This window comes from Gorilla gorilla, chromosome 4 (assembly GCF_029281585.2).
Source record: "Gorilla gorilla gorilla isolate KB3781 chromosome 4, NHGRI_mGorGor1-v2.1_pri, whole genome shotgun sequence".
In the NCBI taxonomy this organism is placed as follows: Eukaryota; Metazoa; Chordata; class Mammalia; order Primates; family Hominidae; genus Gorilla; species Gorilla gorilla.
In genome coordinates, this window is record NC_073228.2 from 34244784 (window position 1) to 34252474 (window position 7691).

Below are 7691 nucleotides of genomic sequence, written 5' to 3' on the forward strand. Positions count from 1 at the left end.
CCCGGCTGGTTGCAACAATTTTAAGCTCTTGGCTATTCTTTTTCCATCCCATTCATTGTCTCCTTCACCCATGGATTAATGTGAAGCAAATCCCATATACCCTATCATTGTACCCATAAATAACCTTGGAGCCATTTTCACATTTAAAGGATGGCTCAGGCAGAGAAGAAAGGCTCGGAGGATATACACCGAGTTGATGTCAGTGATCATCATTGGGGAGTAGGATTGAGGATCATGAGTTTTTATTTTAAACGCTTTAGATTACTAAATATATAATTTATTTTTGCATTACTTTGTTTTTTAAAAAATTGAGATTTGTAAGCAAGAAAGTGAGAGGCTGGGTGAGGTGACTCACGCCTGCAATCTCAGCAATTTGGGGGGCCAAGGCAGGTGCATTGTTTGAGCCCAGGAATTCGAGACCAGCCTGAGCAACATGGTGAAACCCTGTCTTTACAAAAAAATACAAAAGTTAGCCAGGTCTGGTGGTGCGCGTCCATAGTCCCAGCTACTTGGGAGCCTGAGGTGGGAGGATCAGTGGAGCTCAGGAATTCGAGGCTGCAGTGAGCTGTGACTGCACCACTGCACTCCAGCCCGGGCAACAGAGCGAGACTCTGTCAAAAAAAAAAAAAAAAAAAAAAAGAGAAAAAAAGAAAAAAGAGAGAGAGACCTCACCAACTATCCTTTTTGTCTACATAGAAACCCCTTTTAAACTCTAAAAACAGCAAACAGAATTATTCTTACTTGATTTTTTCAAAAGCCACCTCAAATCTTTTATGGAATGGTTTGGGAATTCATCAATAAATATATTAAAACTTGAATACACAATCAATACCTAGAATATCACGTTTAGGTCAAGTTTTTGACAGTCGAGTTGCAGCCTTTATATGTGCGTGTCCTGTATGTATATTATAATATAGGGAAGTGCTTACATATCAATCTGTACATGTGTGACTGTTTTATAGAATTAGCTCAGCTGCTCACCTGCAAAGTTTCCAGAGGAAGAATTTGATTGGCCCACCTTGGGTCAGCTATTCACTCCTGGCCCAATCAGCTGTCACCAGGGGCAGGGGAAGGCAGGGCATCTGCAGACTGAGTGGACTTCTTACTTCTACTACTTGCTGTACATGCCTAGCACCAAGTAGCCCCTAAGCTCCTCTTTAACATCACCTGTGAGTCTGGGCTCCTTATTCAAGGACATGCCCCACACATTCAGCGTGGAGGCCTGGAGTTGTTTACAGCACGGGCCCTGTCACTGCAGACCATGGGCAAGGGCCTCCTCCTTTGCCTCCATTTCCCTGCTCTGCTCCTCCTTTGCCTCCATTCCCCAGCCCAGCAAGCACTATTTTCACGACAGGGCTCCTCAGCGCTTCCCCTTGACCTTGGAGTTCAGCCCCCCGGGTGTTTCCTTACAGGCATCGCCTTCCTGCTCAGGCCCATCTCCCCTCACCACAGGCCTCTCCACAAACCCACTCGGATATGAGCTAATGCCATTATCTTCCTGAAATTAAAATCAAGCCTCAACCTATAAAGTTTCACAGAGAGGGAATTGGGGTTGTATATTCCTGCGTTGAGCGGTATTCTATTTCAGTCATAGCATTTAATTATGATCGGTATGTTAGTGCCCATCGGAGCATAACAAATTGTCATTATGTTATTCTGCTGAGTCTAATTTAATTGGCAAGTTGTCACAAAAGCAATTATCCATCATTTATTTTGTTGCCATAACCACATCTCGAAGAGCACCTGCTGTCTGCGAGGAGAAATGCGCCACAGTCTCTCAGCCCTGGATCCAGGCCACTTATCTGACAGAAAGACATTGCTTCCCCCTTCTGATTTAAAAATATGTTCCTCATTTCCTGCTGCGGTCTCATGAATCCTCCTGGGGGAGCCTCAAAGTGCCAAAGGAAATTCATAGTCTGGGAAGTTGCCCGAGAGGTCTGCCCCGCCCTGTCAGGGGTGGGTGGGAGGCAGCGGGAGGACGCAGACCCCCATGGAGGGCCCGGGACCCGACTGGGTCAGGCTTCGCTCCGTCAGCTGTTTCAGCGCCACCTCAGTGATGGATTTATAAATATTTGTTGCTCTTTTCTCCCCGGACAAGCCGCGTGCTCGCTCCCTGGGAGGCAGGATTGTTTGGCCACTTCACAGAGAAAGAACCCGAGGCCCAGGGAACCGAAGGCCCCCGGTCACGAGGAAAGTCTGGAGAGCGGCCAGGACCCCAGTGAAGACCTCCGGAGTCCAAAGGCTTTTTCCATTCTTTGGATCAAACATGTGCAGGCAAAACCTAGTTACTTTAGGCCTGCCAGAGTCCCAGACTGTGCCTCTGGGTGCAGGGGGGGACTGTCGTCCTAGGGCTAGATCTGATTGGCCCCATTTCACATGGAAGCATCAGGCTGAGAGCTCATGATAGCATCTGGGACAGCGACTGCCCAATCTCCCTGGAGCCTCTGAGCCTAAATCTCTGGGAGGCCCTTTTATCCTGCTCCTACTCGGGTGCCTCTCCATGCCTGGACTGTATCCCCCACACCCACAGGCAAGCCAAGGCAAGCAACATTGTCATACGATTTTTTTCTTCCCTGAAGCAAGGAAGATAGTCAGTCCTAAGGGACGATAAAGCCTCCAGGTCTGTCTCTGTCCTGGGGGCTGGAAGTGGGTGAAAAAATTACTGATGTTCTTGCTTCCATGATGGTCTTTTTTAGCATAGTCACCAAAGAACTCGTTAAAAACACAAACAAAATAACAAACAAAAACACCACCAACAAAACAAACCAAAAACCTACCACTGTATTGCAAAGGGGATAAAGGAACCAGACTTTTAAATAAACCAGCTTTTTCTTTTGGGTCAGTCAGGTACAATTTCCAGGCTTTCTATTTGAGGGCAGTGGAAGATGACCAGCTCCCTGAACAGGCAGATCATCTCTTGCAACTCCAACAAACAAACAAACAAACAAACAAACAAACAAACAAAACCCTCTCATTGCAATTGCTGATAAAATAAACTAGGGTTGTTCAGACTCCTCCCTCCTGGACCAGCATTATCCCTAAAGAATGTTCCTTGTGGCTACAGAGAAATCACTTTTTCTGCCACAACGCAATGTTTAGGATCTCTGCTTACTGTGGAGGGCCCCACTTGAGCCTGAAGTTATGCAGTCGATATTGGAGCAGGAAAAAGTTGAATGTGCAAGGAGGGGACTGTGCATGTGTCCCCTGTTGGGCCCAGTTGTGGCAGAGGGTGGTGCTCTCCCACATTGTGAGTGAGTGTGTAGATTAGTGCAAACTCTGTGGAAAGTAAGCTGGCTAAATGAGTGAAGAGCCACACAAAATGTGCGTCATTTTTGACTCATTGATTTCATTTAGGATAAACAAATTTCATCAAAAACAGAAGAAAGATGCTTGCTCTAGTTTTATTTATTTATTTATTTTTGAAATGGTGTCTCATGGTGTTGCCCAGGCTGGAGTGCAGTGGCGTGATCTCAGCTCACTGCAACCTCCACCTCCCAAGGTTCAAGTGATTCTCCTGCCTCAGACTCCTGAGTAACTGGGATTACAGGCACCCACCACTGTGCCAGACTAAGTTTTTGTACTGTTAGTAGAGACGGGGTTTCCCCATGTTAGCCAGGCTGGTCTCAAACTCCCGACCTCAAGAGATCCACCGCTTCAGCCTCCCAAAGTGCTGGGATTACAGGTGTGAGTCACTGCACCTGGCTGGCTATAGTGTTATTTATAATAGCAAAATCAAAGTCTGTGCTAAAGAGCAAACTGACTTGAAGCACACGGCTACAAGCAATGGATATATAGATGGAGTTCGGTTTTTGTTTTCTGGGAGAGATGTTGAAACAAGAGGAATTCTTTTTTAAAAAAGAATTTCAACTTTTATTTTATATTAAGGAGATACATGTGCAGGTTTGTTACCTGGGCATATTGTGTGATGTGGAGATTTGGGTATGATTGATTCCTGTCACTCAGGTAGTGGGCATTGAATGCAACAGTTAGTTTTTCAGCCCTTGCCTCCCTCCCTCTCTCCCCACTCTAGTATAGTCCCGTGTCTATTGTTATCATCTTTACGTCCATGAATACCCAAGGGTTAGCTCCCACTTATAAGTGAGGACACATGGTATTTGTTTTTCTGTTCCTGCATTAATTGGTTTAGGATAATGGCCTCCAGCTGCAACCATGTTGTTGCAAAGAACATGATTTCATTCCTTTTTAGTGATTCATAGTATTTCTTGGTGTATGTGTACACCATTTTCTTTGTCCAATCCACCATCGATGGACACCTAGGTTGATTCCATGTCTTTGCTACTGTAAATAATACTGTGATGAAAATAATTTATTTTTGAGGCACGGTCTCTTCCCTCTGTCACTTAGGCTGAAATGCAGAGGCATGATCATGGCTCACTGCAGCCCTCAACCTTCTGGGCTCAAGAAATCCTCCTGCCTCAGCCTCTCATGTAGCTGGGACCACAGGCATGCACCACGATGCCTGACTAAATTTTTTTATTTTTAATAGAGATAAAGTCTTGCTATGTTGCCCAAGCTGGTCTTGTTATTCCTGGGCTCAAGCAATCCTCCTGCCTCAGCCTCCCAAAGTACTGGGATTACAGGCATAAGCCACCACGCCTGACCAAAAGGAATTCTTTATGTAATTTCATTAAGTAATCATTTCTGAACACTTCAATTTACTGGAGCCAAGTTATGCATGTATGTAAATACAGATGAGACATATGCACATATAGGTCCCTCCTATATTAGTTTCCCATTGCTGTTGTAACAAATTACCTTCCATTTAGTGCTTTAAACCAGTGGTCCCCAACCTTTGTGCCACCAGGGACTGGTTTTGTGGAAGATAGTTTTTCCATGGATGGGGATGGGGTCGGGGGAGATGGTTTGTGGATGAAACTGTTCCACCTCAGATCATCAAGCATTAGATTCTCACAAAGCGTGTGCAACCTAAATCCGTCGTATGCGCAGTTCACAATAGAGTTCACTCTCCTATGAGAATCTAATGCCACCGCTGATCTGACAGGAGGCAGAGCTTGGGCAGTAATGCTTGCTCGCCTGCCGCTCACCTCTTGCTATGCGGCCGGGTTCCTAACAGGCCACTGACTGGTACCGGTCCACTGCGTGGGGGTCGGGGCCTCCCTACCTTAAACAATACTAATTGTCTTATGGTTTTCTGGGTTGGAAGTCCGAAATGGGTCTCCCGGGCTAAAATCAAGATGTTGGCAAGGACATGTTCCTTTCTGGAGGCTCTGGGGAGAGCCTATCTCCTTGCCTTTTCCAGCCTCTAGAGCCCCCCACATTCCTTGACTTCTTGCCTCCTTCATCCATTCTCTTTTTTATGTTTTTGAGACAGAGTTTCACTGTGTTGCCCAGGCTGGAATGCAGTGGTGCAATCTCGGCTCACTGCAACCCCCACCTCCCAGGTTCAAGCAATTCTCCTGCCTCAGCCTCCTATGTAGCTGGGTTTGCAGGCATGTGCCACCACACCTAGCTAAGTTTTGTGTTTTTAGTAGAGATGGGGTTTCACCACATTGCCCAGGTTTGTCTCCAACTCCTGATCTCAGGTGATCTGCCTGCCTTGGCCTCCCAAAGTGCTGGGATTACAGGTGTGAGCCACCACGCCCAGCCTTCCTCCATTCTCAAAGCCAGCAAGATTGAGCCAAATCCTTCCCACTGTGTCACCCTGACCTTCTGTAGTCACATTTCCCTCTGACTCTCTGCTTCTGTTCCACTTTGAAGGATCCATGTGATTACATTGGGCTCACACCAATAATCCAGATCATCTCCCTGTTTTAAAGTCAGTTGGTTAGTGACCTTAAGTCCAGCTGCTAGCTTAATTCCTTTTTGCCATGTAACGAAACGTATTCACAGGTTCCAGGGATTAGGCTGTGGACATCTTTGTGTGTGGGGGTGGGTGGGGGGAGAGGGGCATTATTCTGCCAATTACACTCCAGACTGACCAGAAGCCCACAGTTGAGTGGGAGAAACACATGAACACATCTTCAGCGTACGTGGCAGAGTGCCATAATCAGCTCTTGGAATCTGGGAGGCAATATGCATATTTATCCATAATTCAGAAATTCCTTGCCGGGAGGCTAGATGCTGTCCAACTCAGTTTTCCTCCTCTTCCCAGCAAAAACTCTCTGCTCTGGTCACTTCAGTCCCTCCACTGTTTCTAGTACTTAAATATTATAGAATATTATGGAGGTATTGAAGAATCCTGGCTATGGGGGAGGCTGACACAGGAGGATCACTTGAGCCCAGGAGTTTGAGATTCCAGCGAACCATGATTGTGCCATTGCACTCCAGCCTGGGTGATGGAGCAAGACCCTGTCTTTAAAAATAACACCCATACTTTTGCCCATTGCCCTCTTACCAGCTGCCCTCACTTCCTCTTACCCTCTGTCCAAATCCCACCCACCCTTAAGTCCCACATCCAGACTTTGCCCACATCCAAGACCCAAATCAAGTCCCACATTCTCCCTGATTCTTTCCTGTGCTCCCCTCACATACAGCCCAGGCCTTCTGGAACACGTGCATTCTCAATGACATAATAGTCTACTTAAATGTAATTGCTTTCACAGGCTGTTGTTTCAATGTTAGTGCGTTCTTATGTCTCAGCTAGTTTTTGATCTCTCTGAGATCAGGGGTCATGTGCTATAATCCATCTGTCACCTCTACAGCACCTGGCACAGTGCTGCTGAAGAACAATTTGCTAAATTTGTTCAAATCCTTTTTTGAATACTCTCAGAGGGGCTAGATCCTGAGGGTGGAACTGTGCTTCAGGGAGTGTCCTGCTCTAAAGGAGCACTCAGTCTGAAAGGGAGACTGACAAGAAACTGATGGGTCAGGGGGTGATGTGACGAGTGCTAAAATATAATTATGCACAGAGGGGTCTCCAGGTCAGCTTGTGGGTGGATCAGAGAAGGCTTTTCAGAGGCAGTGATGTTTGAGCTGGGTTTTGAAGGATGAGTAGGAGTGAGCTGGCTAAAGGGATATGGGAGAAGGGTTCTATTCCCATAAGAGGAGGACCATTTAAAGCAGAACAAAGAGTATTATAGATGCCAAATGCTGTCCAACTTGGTTTTCCCAGCCTCCTAGAGCAAACTCTTCTCTTATTACTTCAGCCTCCTCTCTGTTCTATGGTCATGGCCTGCCTCTTCCCAGTCCCACATCTTTGCCTGTTAAGTTAGAAAAAATGGTGAAAGTTGACATTCACAAGTGAAGCTGAGAAGGAAGGGACAAAAATCATCAAGTCACTCTGAGTCAAAAGACTAATGATAATACACACAACAGACAAGAAACAACATTCCTAATATGTAACCTGATAAGAAAAAAAGACAAAGCTTTTAAAAAATGGACAGAGCACATGAACAAACTTTTTTTTTTTTTTTTTGAGATGGAGTCTTGCTCTGTCACCTAGGCTGGAGTGCAATAGCGCAATCTTGGCTCACTGCAACCTCCGCCTCCCAGATTCAAGCAATTCTTGTGCCTCAGCCCCCCGAGTAGCTGGGATTACGGGCATGTGCCACCACACCCGGCTAATTTTTGTATTTTTAGTAGAGATGGGGTTTCACCATGTTGCCCAGGCTGGTCTTGAACTCCTGACCTCAGGTGATCTCCCTGCCTTGGCCCCACAAAGTGCTGGGATTACAGGTGTGAGCCACTGTGCCCAGCCTATGAACAAACAT